This window comes from Ambystoma mexicanum, chromosome 10 (assembly GCF_040938575.1).
Source record: "Ambystoma mexicanum isolate Mex_15411 chromosome 10, UKY_AmexF1_1, whole genome shotgun sequence".
NCBI lineage: Eukaryota > Metazoa > Chordata > Amphibia > Caudata > Ambystomatidae > Ambystoma > Ambystoma mexicanum.
In genome coordinates, this window is record NC_090932.1 from 1,337,980,034 (window position 1) to 1,337,999,746 (window position 19,713).

Sequence of the window (19,713 nt, forward strand, 5' to 3'; positions counted from 1 at the left end):
GCGGACAGGACAATGATTGGCTAATCGGCTTGCGTCATGTCTGCGGATATGTGACGTGTCCGCTGATTGGCTGGAATGAGCGGGTGGTGCGTCGGATTGTTTCGATGCACCCGCCATCTTGGATCCGCGGACAGCGCGGTGACACACAGGGGAGAAATACAAGTTTGGTGAGTGTGTTGGTGTGTAAAAGTGCTTGGGGAGGGTGGGGGAGTAAGAGATGGGTCAAATGCTGTGTTTGTTTAGGTGGCAGGTGCCCCTGATGTGCTTGTCATGTCAGCAGTCACCGCGGCTGTTCGCGGATATAAAAAATGCATTGCAGTGGCCCATACAGGACAGTTAAATTGGTTGATTCTATGGGTGTGTTATGCAGCGGTGGTTGTGGCCAGGGACTAGAGTCTTGGGTGCTTGGCCGAAGGCCGTAGGCCATAGTTCATGCACCCAAGACTCTAGGCACTGGCCACAACCACCGCAGCACAACACACCCACAGAATAAAACATCTATCAAATATCCACAAATCTACAGTTTGTGTACTGTTTGATTTGTACAGTTTGTATGTGAAGTTTTGGCTATGTCATGTCATTAAGATTGGGAAGTTGGTAACAAGCACTGCAGTATAACATATCCATGGAAGTAAACATTTTGTATTGTGGTGTATGGTTAGATGTTTGCTTCAATTGTTGAGTTATGGTCAGTATTTATGAGTTGTAATTATACTTACGTTTTGATTTTTTGTGTTTGGATATATTCTTTTCATGACGTGGGTAACTGGAGTAGATATATCCTTTGTCAATTTCTGTGATAAAAGAAAAGATCATGTTAGTGTAGGTCGTTTATAAAGACTTATTAAATTTCATAATAGACATTTCTGCTTTATTTCGACCCTTATATTTAGTAGTTTACAAACCAGTGTACTGTGCAATTTGCTCAGTTTCTGCGTTTGTTGCTTAAATCATTGGGTCTGTGGGAAAAAAAATCCATGTTGGATTAAAAAAACCTTTTTTTGTTATGGTACAGTACATTTTTTTTTTTTTTTTTTTTATTTACTTGTGTATAATCAAAGAAAATGATTTTTACAAGAAGTTGATGGTTATAGTAGATGAAAATCAAAAGAAAATCAAAAGAAAGGTTCGCCAAGTTAAGACCCAGTGACTCAGCTGCACAGTAGTTTTTTAGAAGTAGCAGAAAACCATCAGTTAAACATCCATGGTCTGCAGGCCACTAGCTATGCCACCAATTTTAGTGAAGGCTGCTTCTAATATTTTGGCCGTAACAACCGCCCAACGAGACTTCTCGCCAGATATTAAGCGGCACCACCATGTGTGTTCGTCGATCAAGACCGAGTCTGACCGAAGCGGAGACAGAAATGGGGCGCGAATGTCGTCCAAAGCCGGGCAGGTTAGGAGCAGGTGGCGGATGTTTTCCACAGAGTCAGGGTTTTCACACAGTCTGCAAGTAGTTGAACTGGTCTGCAATCTTCTTCCCAAGGTTTCGCGGGTGTGGAGCAGATTTAAACGAGCCCTTAGAAAAGTTGAGCGCAGTTTTTTATCTGGAAATCGCAGACAGTACGTCATAGGAGATTTCAGTTTATTGTAGGTTGGAGGAAGATGGTTTAAGCACTTGATGGAAGCTGCTTTGTCTACAGTGGTGATCCAGTCCTGCAGTTTTAGTTTTTCACTGACTCTTTGTGGGTTCGTTATCAGGTCAGTAAGTGAGCATTGCAGGCCTTCCAATTTGGTTTTTTGAAGATCCACCCATTTTTGGACCGACTTGGTAGTGGTTGATTCAAGTTCCTGCCCAATTGTTTTAAAAATTGGGAGACTGTCTTTAATTAAGGTTTTCCTGAATAGGGCAAGAGCAGCCCCACTGACAGTGGCGCCTAGAGACAAAAGGCCCAGATCTCGTCTGATTGCTTCTATGGGAATAGCGTTCGGCAGACCTAAAAGGGACTTCCATATGTAGGCCTCTAGTTTACGCCATAGTTGGGGCGGTATGGTGAACATGGCATCCATGCCGTAGGTCAGAGAGGGTACCATTTTACCCTTGTAGAAATTGATGGCCGGCATTAATGAAAATTTGCCAAACTTCCTGTCGAGTGCTCGTAATTGGGAAGTCAATTGCCTTGTTTTGGACCAGAGGTGTTGCTGCATTTTGATTTCATGTGGCGACCCGTCTAAGAGCACACCTAGATATTTAAATTGTTGAACCACTTCGATTCTGGTTTTGCAAACTGACCAAGACCCGGTGGTTTTTGGCGGATGGCGTGAAGAGGACAAGATCATGATTTTAGTTTTGGTCTGGTTTATTTGAAGATTGTTGGTGGTCATGTAGGTTGCCAGATTGTCCAGCTGCCTTCGGAGGCCGATCGGAGTTTGGTCAAACAGGATCATATCGTCGGCATATAAGAGGCGAGACAGAGGGAGATTGCCAAACTTTGGGGGAAAGCAGCGCACCAACGCTTCCGAATCTTTGAAGTCCCCCAAAAAAGCCACGAAAAGTGCCGGAGCTAGAGGACAGCCTTGTTTGACACCTCTGAACGTCTGAATATTTCTGGACAGGGCCCCCTGTCTGTTTAGACGGACGTTAAGAGAGGTATTGGTGTGCAGGGCTATTATAGGGTGTAAAATGGCCGGTGGACAGTTCCAGTTTGCCAGCTTTCTCCATAGTCTAGGTAGGTCCACTTTGTCGAACGCCTGAGAAAGGTCAATAAAAGCCACGTACACCGCAGGAGATCCCTGTTTTATTTTGGCTTTTATAATTGAAAGTATGAAGATGTTCACTGTGGTGCTACCGTTTTTCTTGAAGCCTAGTTGGTAAGGATCGCTGCAGGGAGCTGTTTTCTCCCAGCGGTGGAAATGCTCTAAAAGAAGGGCGGCAAATATTTTCCCCATTATGTCCAATAGGGCAATCGGACGATAGTTTTCCGGTGCTTCTCTGGTTCCACGTTTGAAAATAGGGATGATGATTGCTTTGCACCATGATGATGGGATCTGTCTGGTAGATCTGCAGTGGTCGAACAGAATGCTCATAAAGGCAGCCCATTCCGCGTGGTACTTTTTTAGATCTATGTTCGACAGGCCGTCCGGGCCTGGGGCTCTGGAAGATTTTAACTTTTGGATGGCAGTACTTATGGTTGATGTTAGAGAGAGGTCGATCCAGGGTGCTCCGGTGGTGACAAAGGACGGATTCGTATCTCGCGCTAAGCTGGCGAAAAGATCAGTGTAGAACGTGACCCAAACTTGTTCTGGAACAGAATTACTCATGTTATAGGTTGTGGATCCTTGCGAGGCATTTACCAAGTCCCAGAAATCTGCCGTTTTTTTTGCGTGTAGAACTTTCATCATAGCTTCTGCGTCCTGTTGGTATAAAACAGCACGACGTGTCCTGATCCATGATTTGTAGGCTTTTTTTTCAGATCTCCAGCGGTCCCATGCCTCTTCGGTATTGGTGGTCTTTGCACGTCTTCTGAGATTTCTCAGGCCGTTTTTTTTCCCCGCAGTTTCCAGGTCATACTGGTGGGTGCAAGATTTGGGGGTGGATAGACCCACTGCCGGGTGACTCGTATGTTTTAAGAGCATGGGATAGTAGTCCGGCCTGGACGATGGCACGGAAGGTTGGTCGATCCCAAATTCAGCCACGTACTGATCGGCGATAGCTCTAATGTTGGTCCGGGTCAGTCGCAGGCGTGATTGTTTGGGATTTGTTTCAATCGATGGTAAATAGGAAGTTGAATTCCTCGCTAAGGAGCTCCAAGAAGTGGTGAGCATGTTATGGTCGCTGGCGGCCGTTTTAACCACCTTAAAGTCTTGAATTGCAGCACACAAAGCTTGAGACGCAAAAATATAATCCAGTGTGGCTGTCAGTCGGCCCCTCTCCCAGGTCGGGAGAAGCGACTGCCCTTCGCGGATCCAGGCAACGTTGTGTAGGTTCCGGGATGCCATGAGGGTCATCCATGCTTGTCCTCTGTGTTCTGCTTCAGTTGCGTCGGATGATTTTTTTCGGTCTGTCTTCTGCTGGCTGCACTTCGCATTGAGATCACCGCATAACAGTATGAAGGGAGTGTTCCATTCAATAAGGATCTCATCCAGGGGGGGCGTGGCCGACCGCCATGTGAGAAAGCCGCGCTTCGTAGCAGCTCCGTTGATGCGCTCATCATTTTGCCCACAACCTGCATCCACCTTAAATGAAACTACACCTGCGACCCGAAGATCGCTTCGGTACAGTCGGCTGACCTTCCGACGGTGTTTTGGGGCCGGTGCGTGGCCTCACCGAGGAGAAACGCCGTGGTGTAGGAGGAAAGCGCACGACTCAAAATGGCGACCGCTTGCTGACCGCGGAAGAGACGAGCGCCGGATCGCGCCCAACACAGAGCGGAAAAGGAGGCTCGCCTCGGACTCCGGCTACCAGGGGGAATTGGCCCAGTCGACCGACGGCCGGAGACTGCATCTGCCCCGTGCGCCTCCCCTGCGGTAGAGGCGCACAACGAAGGGCTCAGACCCGGTAACAGCGCTACGAGGTACGGAGTGGGAACAGGGCTGGGGGGACATTCGGCTCGTCGACCGAACCTGCTGCATCATCCCTGAGAGAGGTTGCACTCTACCACCGGCCCTATTGGAGGCCGGGGCGCTCCGGAAGCAAGGGTTTGCCGAGATCATAATCCTCGCCCCCCAGCACCCCAACCCGCCGGCGCCCCCCATTCCAAGCCCGCCCGCACAAGAGATGTCCGCAAAAGGCCCCAGGAACAAGCACAAGCAGACAACCATGGAGGCGTTCGCAGCCACTGGCGCCCTCAAACCAGATGCCGCCTCGACGACCTCGGAGGTAGGACCCTCTGAACCCACGAACTCGCAACTACTGGAAGCCATTACGGCGCTCCAAAAAACCATGGAGGGCAAGATAGATGCCATGGCCATCGACTTAAACCTACTCAGACAAGATGTGCGCTCCATTGCGGGCAGAACGGAGGCATTGGAGTCCCAGGTTAAAGAAAATACTGACGCCAAAACTCGCCTCTTAAGAGAGGTAGATGCCCTAGCCCAGAAAGTCAAGAACCTCGAAGACAGGGCGGACGAGGCGGAAGGACGGGCACGCCGCAATAACATAAGAATTATCGGATTGCCGGAGGGGACGGAAGGGAACGACCCCACGAACTTTGTCGAAAATCTGCTGCTGCAAGAGGTCGGTGCCGGCAAATTGTCTCAGGGGTTCACCATCGAGAGGGCGCACAGATCCCTCACTAAGCGCCCACCACCGGGGAACCCGCCAAGGCCGATAATAGCTAAAGTCCTCAATTACAAAGACAGAGAGACTATCCTGGCCCACTCACGGAATGGGGGCCACATTGAGTCTGGCTCCGCCAAAATCGCAATCTACCCGGACTATACCCTCCAAGTCCAAAGGAGCAGAGCCCAATTCGCCCACATCAAGGCCAGATTGAAAAATGCGGGCTTGCGATACATGCTACTATACCCGGCCAGACTTAAGATCATCCATAACAATCGAACGCACCTCTTCGAATCACCGACAGATATAAATGAATGGATGGACAGGGAGCAGATCCCTGACATAGAAGGAAGGCAACGGAAAACAAGAGAAAACGGCACCCCCAAGGAAGCCTAATGAAACCACTTTATCGGGACGTATGCGAAGTAATCTCACCTTGCAGATTGTGGCACCATCGAGTGTCTTGGAGCTGACCGAATGGCACCGCTTGGTATCGGACACTACCAAGGGGATTGGCCCGCACCCCCGAATCTCTTTGGGTATCTAACCCGCCCGTAGGGCACCAGAGGACCGTAGGTCTAATGGAGCAGAAACGGGGATGTCAGGATGGGGGGAACCCCGTTAGACTAGTTCTGTTATTGGCTAACGCCAAGTTCACTGTTTGCAGGGTCGGGAAATTGCCCGTTAGCATCCCGTCCCAGTTAGTTAATGGGAAAGTCCGGAACCACCTTGACCACCACACATCACCACTTCAAACTAGTATTGTTAAGTGCCACCGCCAGAGCAGGCCACTGAACCATACACTGATAGGCCGGGGGGCGACACCACAGGGCAGCCCACCCACGTCCTCACACTCACGCTACACCCATGACTAACGTTGTTAAAGTCATGTCATGGAACGTTAGGGGCCTGAACAGCTACATCAAACAACACAGGGTCCACACCTTCCTCAAACGCCACAAGATAGGAATCGCCCTATTGCAGGAAACCCACCTGAATGCACAGAAACTTGCGGCACTGGCTAAGAGATGGAGAGGAACCCTGATAGGCACCACGTACTCTAACTATGCACGGGGAGTCCTGATATGGATTGCCCCCACCATTCCCGTCAACCTCGCATGCACCCACATCGATAACGAAGGTAGGATGGCCTTGCTCAGAGGCACCATAGACGGCAGAGAATTCTGCCTAGTAAACACCTATGCCCCCAACCATGATGCGACGGTCTTCTTCCGCTCCTTATACACCCGGCTTAGCCCGGACAGAGACGGCACGCTCATATGGGGTGGCGATCATAACTGCACCCTTGACCCGCGTATGGACAGATCGGATAACAAACATACCCGCCCCTCCCCTCCCGCTAAAATACTGAAAGCCCTCTTACATCAATACGCCCTGCTAGACCTCTGGAGGACTCAGCACCCGGAAGAAAGAGGCTACTCCTTTTACTCACCCCCTCACGCGGTCTACACTAGAATCGACAGCCTACTGGTGAGCGAGGAACACTTAGACACATTTGTAGACACGCAATACCTCGCTAGAGTGCTGTCTGATCACTCCCCCATAGTAACCTCCTGGACATTAACGGCACCGCGACCCCCCATACCCACATGGAGACTCAGAGGCGAAGCACTGTTAGACAAGGCTTTCCAAGAACAGATTAGGCAATGCACGGCGAACTATTGGCTGACAAATAAGGACAGTGTCCAACATGTCAGCACGGCATGGGAAGCTTACAAAGTAGTGATTAGGGGGGAGGCGATAGCCACTATAGGGGGGGCCCAAAAGTCTATCACAGCTAAGTTGGCTATTGCTGAAAACGAGCTGCAGCAACTAGAATCTTTGGCCTCCTCAGACCCAGCCCACGTACATAGCATAATCGAACTAAAGAAGGCCTGTCTACAACATTGGGAGGCCCTCGGGAAACTCAGCTACACGAAATACATCGAAAGAAACCACGCCCTCGGTGACAAACCGGGCAAGCTACTAGCGTGGCTCTGCAAGCGGGAAACCCCTAGAATACCTATCTGCCACATGCGCGATGATGAAGGCGTAGACACGTACTCACAAGCAACCATAAACCATATATTCACGAAGTACTATCAGGCCCTCTACACCGACCCCTCACAGCCAACAGACACTGAAATAGGGGATGTATTGGACATCATTGATTTACCACACCTCGAGGAACACGCGGCTGAATCCCTGGAAGGGCCAATAACCCCCGACGAGGTCGCAGTGATCATTAGAACGCTCCCCGCAGGGAAAACCCCAGGTCCGGATGGGCTCCCGGGCGAGTTCTATAAGGCCTACGAAGCCGAACTAGCCCCACTACTTGCCCAAGTCTTCAACGAGGCATACGACACAGGCCGACTACCCAGCACCATGAGAGAGGCAACCATCATACCCCTCTTGAAACCTGATAAAGATGGCGCAGAGTGCGGCTCGTACAGGCCGCTATCCCTACTGAACACAGATAGCAAGATTCTCGCAGCAATCCTGGCCATGAGGTTACGCAGAGTCATCCCGTCCCTGATCCACCAAGACCAGACAGCATATGTGCCCGGTAGAACCATTACAGAAAACCTACGCAGACTGCACCATGTTATCCACAGCACTGAAGGCAGACGGACACAATGTGCAGTAGCATCCCTTGACGCCTCTAAAGCATTTGACTCAGTGCGCTGGAGATGGCTCCTGGCCACCATGTCTAAGATGGGAATAGGGCTCAGCTACATAAAATGGGTCACACTCCTTTACACCAATCCAGAGGCCAGAGTACGCACCAACAGCACCTTCTCACACAAATGGGAGCTTTCTCGAGGAACTAGGCAGGGATGCCCCCTATCACCCATGCTGTATATTATAGCTATAGAACCCGTGGCAGCATATGTGAGACAGGAATACGGGGATGGAGGCATACTAGTAGATGGGGTGAACCATGTGATTTCCATGTACGCCGACGATATGCTCCTCTATCTAACAAACCCCACACACATACTGCCCTACATACTGGAAACCTTAGATAGATTTCACAGATACACGGGGATCCAGATCAACCGGGACAAATCATGCCTATTCCCCCTCGCCGCCTTGAGCGGGAAAATGGCCGGTCAGCTCCCCGATCTTGCCCTAAACTGGGAACCCTCCTCCTTCAAATACCTGGGCATCAGAGTGCACAGAGACCCCAAGACTGAGCACGTACTGAACACAGTGAGGGCAAAGGAAGGCCTGGCAAGGTCAATGGAGTTCTGGAGCAGGCTGCCGCTATCGGTAGCGGGCAGGGTGGGCCTGCTGAAAATGGTGGCGCTTCCCAGACTGCTGTATTTCTTCACCAACGTACCATACAACATACCACGACAATTTTTCAACGAACTACACAGACTGTGCAGAACATTCTTGTGGCAGGATGGCAGGCGTAGGGTCGCCCTCGAAACGATGCAGAGACCGTATGACAAGGGGGGCCTCAGAGTGCCCAACTTCGAACTGTATTACCTGGCCGGACAATTGAAGCACGTGATACAATGGATGGCCGACGAGGCCACTACGGACACTCGCTTGCTACAGCCGCAAGTCCCGCAATTGCTCCTCAGGGACCTGCTATGGTCTGAACCCAAGTCTAAACAACCTCACTCATACCTGATTCTCTTGGGCGTCCAAATCTGGCGGAGGGCCTGCAAGGCTGCACTGATCCCTGACCCCTACTCTCCTCAGATCCCTATAGCCGCCATCATGGCCAACAGACCGGGAAGCCATAGGATAATAAGAGACACTTGGGAACCTTGCGGCGTAGCTACCCTGGGCGACCTGGCGGATGATCAGGGAATCTTAACCTTCGCGGAGTTACAAAAAGTCTCTGGTATCCACACGGGACAGTTCCTACTCCACAATGCAGTGATTAGGAAACTGGTGACCCGCTGGCCACCAACGGATCCGTTAAATACTGGTCACGAACACATTGAGGACCTGCTCGGGGCGGCCGAGGGTGGCCATGAGACCTCAAGAATATATGACACACTGCTAGACAGCGTCACCCAACGAAACCTCCAGTGTAAGGCGGCGTGGGAACAGGAACTAAGATCACAATTCGAAGACAATGAATGGGGGGCCATAATGGGATACCACAGGAAAGTATCCAGGAACGCCAGGTTCCAACTCATCCAATTCTACATTACGAATAGAGCGTATCTCACACCAGACGTCATCTCCAGATTTAGTGGAGCTGTGACCACTGGGTGCCCCAAATGCAACGAAGCCCACGCGGCGATGATACATATGTTCTGGGGATGCCCCGCCATTCAGTCTTTCTGGGCCCAGGTCAAAGCCAAGGTGGCCGAGGCGAACATCACCCTAGAAGTTCATACGCCAAAAGCATGCATCCTCGGCATATACCCCAGAAGCAAGAAGAACAGACCACTCAATAAACTAAAAGACCTAATGTATATACTGGCGAAGAGACGCATTGCAATGAATTGGAAGCGCCCGCGGGCCCCCTGCTTGTTGACTTGGTGGCAAGACCTCCGCAAATGGACGAACGCAGAGACAGCGGTCTGGGAGATGGCGCAGTGCCAACAAAGGCAGGACACCTCAGACGACCTACTACAATGGGTGGAGCTAACGGTTACGCTGTTCAGCCCCAACATGGGAAGCTCCTCTGGCGATGACACAGATGACCCACAACAATCACGTGGATGAACTGGTGGTGTAACACGTTTGGGCCCGGACAAGTTGGGATAGGGAGGGGGGAGGGTGGGATGGGTGTGATTGCACTTTGTTTTTTGTGTATGTTCACGTTGATGACACAATGAAAATAATAAAACAGATTAAAAAAAAAAAAAAAAAAAAAGGATCTCATCCAGGACCTCTGCCATATTTTGGCAGAAAAGTTGCGTTGTGGTTCTTTGCGGATTCCAGTACGTGGTGATCACAGCGAGTGGTGGGGATGAAGGTTGCTTTGACCGGCGATTTAGAGGTCCCGAAGCAGGGTTCCACTCAATTAGGACTGCCAATATCCCGTATGAACTAGCTGTGGTCCTGAGCATTTTTAGATTTTGGTCTGACCGTACACCGATGAGCAGACCCGCTGAGGGACGGCCTAGAAGCCCTTTTGTCGCCGGCGAAATCACAATGTCATACCCGTCCATAGAGGGTGTATCTTGGAGCCAAGTTTCTTGTAGACAGAGGATGTCAAAATGGCCCAGGTCAGAGGTATTAGGGTCGGTCAAGTGGGCATGACCTCTGGTATTCCAGGAGGCCAGTGACAAGAGTTTGTCGCATAGGTGGTCATCGGCTTCCTTGGGTAATTGCTATCTGAGGCGGTAGGATGATAGAGCCCCTTTTACCCAGTCCCAAGGGCCAGTTTGAGGGGCAGACTTTTTTGGAACTGGCGACGGTGGTGGTTTGGGTGGCCCACCTGATCTGTGGGGTGCGAGGGCTCTTCGTGGAGATTGCTCTCTCCAACTTAGTTTCCTTTGCGCCCTGCGCGGTCGCTGATAAGGGGAGTGCCGCAGACGTTGTCTGGCTTGGTCTTGAGTGTCGATAGACCGCTTGGAAAGCTGTGATGGCCGTAGCAGTGGGTCCGGAGATCCCCCGGCGGGTCTTGTGGGGCGTTCAGGTGAGTCTTGTCTTGGGTTCCGGGTTCTTGATGGATAAAAAAAGTGCGACTTCAGTGTCTCTCTTCGATCGGTATGCCGTTTGGATGGACTATGGGCATCAGGTCTTTCGAGTGGGGATAGCCGGTCCTGTGTGTTATTCTTAAGGGCAGGAGTCTTTAATTCTGACAATAGAAGGCCTTGTGCTTTAAGTTCCTCGCTAGCTAGGGGGCCTATATCTCGAGTTGCAGACGAGTAGATGTGTAGGTAGGCTTTCGCTTTATTGCCTCTATGATAAGGCTCCACCCTTTTGAAATCATCCGTGGTTAATTTGCGTAGCGAGGGTGTAGTCGATGTGATTTTTAACACAGTTTTTCTATTCAAGATGATGTACTTATCTTTGTCAGAAAGTTGCTCTATTTTAAAGACGCGAGTAGAATTGTCCCTTGTGCGGAGAGTGTAGTTGTCTGTTGCACTTCTGGATGTCCGCAGCTCCTGCGGGGACGATCTGGCTGAGTGGGTTCTCGTCCTGGGTCTGCCTTGGGCATCCGACAAGTATCTTGATGGAGCATCAGTATGTCGGGTCTTCGTCGTTTTGTTCAGCTCAGGGGTCTCCCTCCGGCTGGAGTGATGAGGCGCTCTGGAATTCAGGTTAGACTCACAAGGAGTGGAGTCGTTCGCAGGGGCGGAATGCCCCTTGCCAGGCGGCGTAGATGATTGTATGCCTGAAGTCACACATTCTGTTATCGGTCTAGGGGAATGGGTGAGATCCATCACGGAGCCTGCACGTGTGATATTTACAGCCGTGCTTCCAGGATCTCTTGAGGTGGAGGGCAGGTCCTTCCGTGGGAGGGTACAATCATTTAGTTTGTCGACTAGTGGGATTGGAATATCGGTCCCGCTTAATTTCAGGATTTTCTTTCCTTTAGGCAGGGGTTGAATCGGACCTAGGCAGGTTCCCAAAGCCAGGTTTGGGATCGGTGTAGGCAGGTTGGGAGTTTGCGACACTTTTGCTTTGTGTAGGAACACTGGAGCATTTTCGTTTGAATATTTTGCCTGGGACGTCTGTGTAGATTTGTGCTTTAACGTTGGAGGTAAAGGGCCATGTGTTGATGATGAGGCCACAGACCGCTCCAGATCTGAGGCTATCGCCTCTTTTGTTAAGGGCGGGGATTCGTACTTTAAGTCAATAGCTGTTATGTAGCCTTCTAAGAAGGTTAGCTTCGACTGTATACTTGCTAAGATGGCTGTGTTGTCTTTTGAAACATCACTTAGCGTTTCGTACAATTTGCAGAACGGGGCCATAGAGATGGTAATTGCCGACATTATTGTTGTCAGGTCTTTTCTGGTGTTGGGTGAGTCTTTCTGAGATGATGAGGACAGATCAGATCTGCCGTTTGCTGAGGAGACCTTTGGTCCTGGAGCCGCCGGGTTTGCCAGTGAGTGCCTGCGCCTGGTATTGTGCTCTCCAGGATCAGACGTACTAAAAGATCTCAGATTTAGGTCCCTTGTTTGAGGAATCTGAGTCAAGGCGTCTTGGTGACTGGCAGCGGGCAGCGTGGTGAGCAGGTGGTTCGTTGTCCAGGGTTGAGGCGAAGTTTCTCTTTGTGGCCCCCCTTTGGGGTGCTGTAAGTCAAAGATTTCTAAAAGGGGCTGATAGGAGGTCCTTTTGTTGCTTAGTGGATCGGTCGCTGTGGTGACCGCCGGCTTTGTAGGCGGTGGTGATGGAGTCTTCGCCTGACCAAGCTCTGGTGGACTTGAAGCTGGGACCTGCCATCTTGGCGTGGCTGGCGCTGGTGCAATTGGTTGAACAGCTTCGGATACGGTTTGAGTCAGGGTGACCAAATGGACGGATCCTACATCAGACTGCGGGAAAGGCTTTTCTAGTGGCCTGCAGGGTGATGGCGTTAGAGCCGGGACTTGCCCGGGAAACGTGCCCTGAGGATTGACGAAAGTGGAGATTTTCCTAGACTTAGACGTCTGAGGCGTCTCATCCAGGGCTTGAAGGATTTCCGCATCTGAGAGTTCTGAGTCATTGGACAGTTTCCGTTTGCCTTGCGTCTGGAAGAAATTCAGCAGAGCATTCGACAGAAGTGGAATAGGTAGAGTAGTTTTTGTGTGGGGCTTCTTCTTCTGGCCTTGTTGCAAAGCAGCCTTTTTAGGCTGTCTGGAGGCGACTGTAGGTTTGACTGTGAACAGTGGGTCGGTGGACTTAGAAGCCGTATTGCCTTTTTTTTTGAAGATAGGTCTTTTTTTCTTTTGGTGAGTTGTCAGTTTGCGGCTGCCCCTTTCTAAAGTTTCAGAACAGGGATCGGAGTCTGCCTCACTAGGCTCCTCCAGGAGGGGATTCGAGGAAGTTGGGAGATTATGCAAAACTGGGGACAGGATGTCGAACGTCCTTGATGCCCCGGTGTCGGGGATGTTGCCGGGCGAGGCTGGCGCTTTGCCCGTCTCTGGTGGTATAAACGCATCCGATGCGGGGTGGTGGGCTATCTTAACTGGGGTGGGAGAGGTCGTTGGATTCTCTAGACGTCCTTCACCACCGCAGTAGGAAGGGACCCGGCTGCCCGGCGTAGCAGGATGAATTAAGGCTGTGGTGGTGGTCTGAGCAGCCGGAATGACATGTGAAATGAAGCGCAGATCCTGAGCGGAAAGGTTGGTGGTCCGGTGGAGTGACCGCTGGGCGTCTTGTGGCTGTTGAGACAAGTCGGAAACACTTGAACTTTCTTGGAGGTTGGTGGCCGGCCGAGCAGGCGGGTTTGGAGGAAGTTGTGTTTCGCATGTCGCTTCACTTAGAACTGGGCCCGCCCCCAGACCCCCTGACAGGGGCCCTCCGGTCCCCGCACAGGGGTGGTCACTCGCCGAAGTGGTGCGGGGGGGGGCCGTGAAGGGTTCGATGTCCCAAGACTGCCGCTGGCCCAGGCAGCCTCCAAGTGCTCTGTCTTTGTGTGCCTGAAGAGACAGAGAGGACCGTGGCTCTGAAGGCGGGCAGAATGTAGGTGGTACAGATGCATTGCTTGGTCCCACCAGATGGAAGGGTGGGTTCTGTCCATGCTCGTTGTCTCTACCAGGGAGAGAGAATTCTTTGGTGGACCCAAGGTGAGCGTGATCCAGGTTTTCTCGCGAAAGCGGGTTGCTGGCCGCTAACGCTCTTGACGAGTGCAGAGACGGGACAGAACCTGCGGCGCTGCTGGGTGCTAACGTTAAGGTTTTCTTTGTGCGGCTCCTTAGGAGATGCTGGTCCAGGTCTTCCTCCATCGCGGGTAAGAGAGGGGAAAGGGAAAGGGGGGAAAGGGAAGGGGAAGAGAGGGAAGAGGAGCGGCAGTGGGAAAAAGGGGGGAAAAGAGAAGGGCGGAAGAGGAGGAAGCAGGGGGATAAAAGAAACTTGCCAGAGATAGGGGAGGGATAAGAGCAGAGCAGAGAGGGAGCAAGAGACGGACAGAAGGAAAAAAGGGGGGGAAGGGAAGGGGGAAGAGAGAAAATGGATGGGTGGGGGGGAGAGAGGAACCAAGTCAGTAGCTTGCCGCCAATTGTGAACCGGCGGTAGCGGTAAATCTTAGGAGGCAGCCGGACACTGAGCTAAAGCCGCTTATGGTTCGAGGGGTCGGAGCCAGCGCCAGCAGACACAAGAAAACAGGAGGGATCCTACCTCTTTATCCTTGTAGCACTGGAGCACGGCACTGGAGCACGGCAGTCCCTCAGATCGTGAGTCCTTGGAGAGCCTCCAGCTGCCAGCCCGCTGCTCCCGGGGCGGACTGGGGCAGACTGGAACTCTGCTCGGAACTCCGCGCGCGCTCCGCGCGGCCACGGGGTTTTTGAAGGTTGGTTGGGCTGGTTTTTTTTCTTTTCCCTTAAAGGTGAAACGCGATATATCGCGGTGAAAATGGAGCACTGGAGCAGAAGCACGACCTCTCGCAGCAAGGTTCTGGGGCAGACTGGAACTCTGCTCGGAACTCCGCGCGCGCTCCGCGCGGCCACAGGGTTTTTGAAGGTTGGTTGGGCTGGTTTTTTTTCTTTTCCCTTAAAGGTGAAACGCGATATATCGCGGTGAAAATGGAGCACTGGAGCAGAAGCACGACCTCTCGCAGCAAGGTTCTGGGGCAGACTGGAACTCTGCTCGGAACTCCGCGCGCGCTCCGCGCGGCCACGGGGTTTTCGAAGGTTGGTTGGGCTGGTTTTTTTTCTTTTCCCTTAAAGGTGAAACGCGATATATCGCGGTGAAAATGGAGCACTGGAGCAGAAGCACGACCTCTCGCAGCAAGGTTCTGGGGCAGACTGGAACTCTGCTCGGAACTCCGTACATTTGTTTCTTTGTTTTCAGTGTTTACTTGTTGTTTCTGGCTAATGTTCTATCTGTTGGCTTGTTGCAGATTGCAGATTGCAGGTTGTCGAATTGTAACTGGTTATACTTTTTTATTTATATTCTCAAGCTGCTAATCTATCTGTTGGGTTGTTGCAGATTCTTGGGGCAGTTAGATACATGTTGGCGTATTCAAACTGTTTATTTCTTTTTATAATTTAGTGGTATTGATTTATCTGTTTGGTTGTTGCAGAATTTTGGGGCAGTTAGATACCTGTTGGCGTATTGTAGCTATTTATAGTTTTCTAATTAAAGTTTTATTAATGTTTTTGCACAGATTAGTTGTTGGTGCTATTAATTTATTTATTTGTTTGTTGTTGCAAAATCTTGGGACAGTTAGATACCTGTTGGTGTATTCTAACTGTTTATAGTTTTCTAATTGAAGTTTTATTAATGTTTATGCACAGATTAGTTATTACATTTTGGTTTTAAGAATATTAAATAAGTGTTTACAAGATTTGCTGGTAATCTTTACATTAGAGTAATGGTACTATCATTACATTCGAACCATCCACAATTCTTTTTTATATCTATAGTGTAGTGACCTGCATTGGTTGTGGCTCCTGCATGGTAGATTATACCTATTGTTGTGAAGGTTTTCTTACCAAGTGATACTTGACCATGTGTGAATCCAGTCAGCTTGCAGTTGTTTTTGGTACCATCTGCATTGTAACGTAAAAGTATTAGTATTACATATTTAATATGTGTTTGTATTTGTAAGGTGGAGCGATTATCTGAATTGTAGGTAGTACATAATCTGCCATGGTCTGCATTTTCTACAAGTTGATGAAATGGAAAGGATTCACCATTAGGTATGGATACATACACAAAAAGTTAATTAGGGATTTGTTCCTGTGCCATATTGTTGCACAGAGTGCATGTATGTTTCCACATGTATGAAATCTAGAAGATTTCATTTATAGGTATGTTTTTGTTTTCCAGTACTTGTAGTAAGTACATAAGACGTTCTTGTGGATCTTCTTGTGAGTTTAAAGTGAATTTCACCATTCCAGCACAGTAGTCCAATTCTTGTCCTATTCCATTAACACTGTATGGGCCTCATTACGACCCAGGCGGTAAGTTACCGCCTGGGCCGTGACTTTACCACCATGCCGTAAACTACGTTTACGGCATGGTGGTTGGCGGACTTACCGCCCCATTCCGAGGTTGGCGGGGCGGTAAGTCCCCAATCCCCATTTACCCTTCCCCATTCCCATTTTTGCCCCATAGGGCATAATGGGAGTGGGGAAGGCGTTAATTACTCCACCGTAAATTACGGTGGCGTAATTAACTCCATGGTCCCTTAGCGCCATGGATTTTAACACCTGCTAAAAGCAGGTGTTAAATCCGCCATGGCGCTAAGGGACCTCGTACTCAGGCGGTAAGGGTCGGCGCTGTTTACGCCGGCGTAAACCCCTTACCGCCTGAGTCGTAATGAGGCCCTATGTGTTGTCAGGATTGTTGCTTGCATTTCTATGAAGGACTAACATTTGCAAACACAATTGGTCTGTATTGTGTAGGTAAATGTTGTCAACAATTGGTGGCAATTGGAATAGAATATGTGTTGCTACATTTGCGTAGCAATTTACACCAGTTATCTTTGAAAATTTGAATGGACCAGATAGTTCTGTGTCCAAGTCATTTTTTCGGAGTGTGTGTTGCTTCTTTGAAGAAGTACCTGAGTTACTTTGAGTAGTAGATTCTTCTTTGGTTGTAGTAATTGATGAAGCATTAACTTCTTTTACTCTCTTTGGAGGATTTTCAGTGAGATCCTGTTGCATTTCTGTTTGAAGAAGTTATCTTTTACAACGTTTTCATTTCTGTGGTACAGGATACAGTTTAAGATGGGGGGTGTACATAGTCTATTGTATTCTAAAATGCAAGGAATATCAACGTTTACTTTACTTGCATCAAAGTTGATTAGAAATAGACTGTCAAGTGTACGTAAGCGTGAAAGTGCTACGTAGCTGATGCCTTCCCAATAAGACTGTGTTCTCAATATCTATCAATGCTTTATCTAGGGTAAGACCTTGTGATTTGTGAATGGTGACTGCGTATGCTAGAGTTAGAGAAAATTGTTCTCTGCGTACATACATGTCTTTGAAAAGAAGGAATTGAGCTGTTGAGTGTCCTATCCTTTTTACTTCTGATAGAGAATATTGGCAAACTGAATGTTTTTGTCACGTGGGTATGTTTGAAAACAAACAACTGTACCAAGTGCACGATTAACTAGTCCTTGCTCCACGTCAAGGTTATGTTTAAGCATTACTCTACAGTATAAAGATAATTTTAATATTTTCTCCAAACCAGCTGTGTTGGAGATAGAGTTTTCTAAGGTATTTAGCCTTGTTGTGGCTTGTTGAATCATGGGTAGTACGTCCAGTTTGTCTGTGGAGCAAATTTCAATTATTGGTTGCATTTCTTTTTTCAACATTGTTTCATTGAATTTGGAACAGCTTGCAAGAGTTTGCATCAAGGACAAACAATTGACATTTGTGTGTGCTAATTGTTCAATGACATCAGTAGCACATGAGTTATGGCCATATAGTGCATGGATGTGCCGGGTTTTTAATATTCTTTGTGCTTCTTGAGATAGTACACCAACTCTAATACTTTTTAAAATGTTGGCGTAGGTGAGGTCTGGAGACTGGTGCATGTTTTCTGTTAATTCTCTGTATTGGAAATGTTGCCAAAGGTTAACATTTCCTATGCTGCCAACAGTTTTACAGCAGAGTTTGTGTCCTAAGGTTTTAAAAATAGGTTTACCTTTCACTGGTGTCAATTGAAGAAGATCTCCGAAAACAATAATATGTTTTCCTCCAAAGAGCTCTTCATAGTTTGTTTTGAGCACTTCTTGTAATCTGAGGTGAATCAAAGCCAACATTAGGTTGGAGACCATGCTCACTGCATCTATTAGTAGCATTTTCATTTGTTTTAACACTCTGCGTAATTCCATTGCAGCTTCTGTAGAAAGTTTGTAATATTCTAATTTGTTTTGGTGTTCTACTGGAAGGAGTAGTAATCGGTGTAAAGTGACACCACCTATGTTGTAGGCAGCTAGACCTGTGGGGGCAGTTACAACAGCTGACAGTTTGTTATTTGTCAATTATTGAAGGAACTTGCTGATGATTTTGATTAAGAATGTTTTGCCTGAACCAGTTTTACCACTGACGTATAGTATTATAGGTTTGTAATTTTGGCAGGTACATTCTTTATTTTCATGCTGTACACCATGTGCAATTTCTTTTGTTACTTCTTGAAAAATGGTATGCTGCTCTTTGTTCAGTTTTGATTGTAGTACAGTTAAGTCTTCTGTATCTTCTTCATAGTGACACATGGTGTTTTCTGCTTCTGTTATAGCTAATTCTGCCTCATTTGCTATTAGAGGCTGTCCCATTGGTTCTTGGCTTCCTGTTACAGAAGGTTGACTACTGTCAGGAGTGTCCTTATCTAGTTGGGCCTGGAGTTCTTCTTTGAGTTGCTGTTCATTGTGCAACATTGTTTTGTACTGTGTAAAGTTTACATAGGTTATAGTGCTTTCATTTGCTTTGAAAGCGTCTTCATAGGAGTCATAGATATCTAGTATCTCTTCTTCTCTTCTCCATGGTTAAAAAGGTTTAGCAGGGAAATGTAATATAGTTCTTTAAGTTGAAGAGTTTTTAATGACAATTTGATATGATTAATTAAGCTTCATTTGGTAAGTTTCACTAAGCTGCCTTCACAATTTCTCACTCTGTATCTACTTTTTTTCATCAGGTTTTATATTATTTTTGTATGTGAAGTTTTGGGCTATGTGGTATAGACACATGGTTTCCAAAGTGGTACTCCTTTTTGGGTAGTATGTGTCCAGTAAATTGTTTTTCAAATGGTCTTGGCTGTTGGAATCATTTTTGGCTATTGTTTCTATGTTGTCATACAATTTGAGAACTCTTTTTCTAGATTTAGCAGGACCAAGACTTAGCCATACTATTTTTTTCAGATGTTCCATACAAAGCAGTACCGGTTAAACAATCTGCAGCTTCATAGCAGCCACATTCTCTATGAGAGAGCATTTTTATGCCTAAGCTGTACAATTTCTGAGACAGTGTTTTGTCTGATGATAGGTCATTCCAGAGGTCTTGAAGCTCTGTTTTTTTTGCTTTGGTTAAGTAGGCTGTAACATATCATGCAACTGGAATTGTCTGCAATGTACTGAACATCTGTGTTTGCATTCCATAAGCGGGCAATGATTGCATTGTAATCATTGATATATTTTGCTTCTTCTGTTCTTTGTATGTAATATGTCTTCTTAGGTGATTTGCCTTTAACATTATGGCTAACTGAAGACATGAAGTTGTTCACTTCACTTGTTTCTGTAACTGGTCTAGGGAAACCAAAGCAGCATTTTGTGTAGTATTTACCTTTGTTGTCGTATTTGCAACGGCAATATTTCCCACATTTGTGTCTTTTAAATTGTACAATTTGTGCATGAAGATCACTATTTGTTGCTTCCGATGGAATTTCACAAGTGACATATTTTTCGTTAAACTGCAAAACAGTGG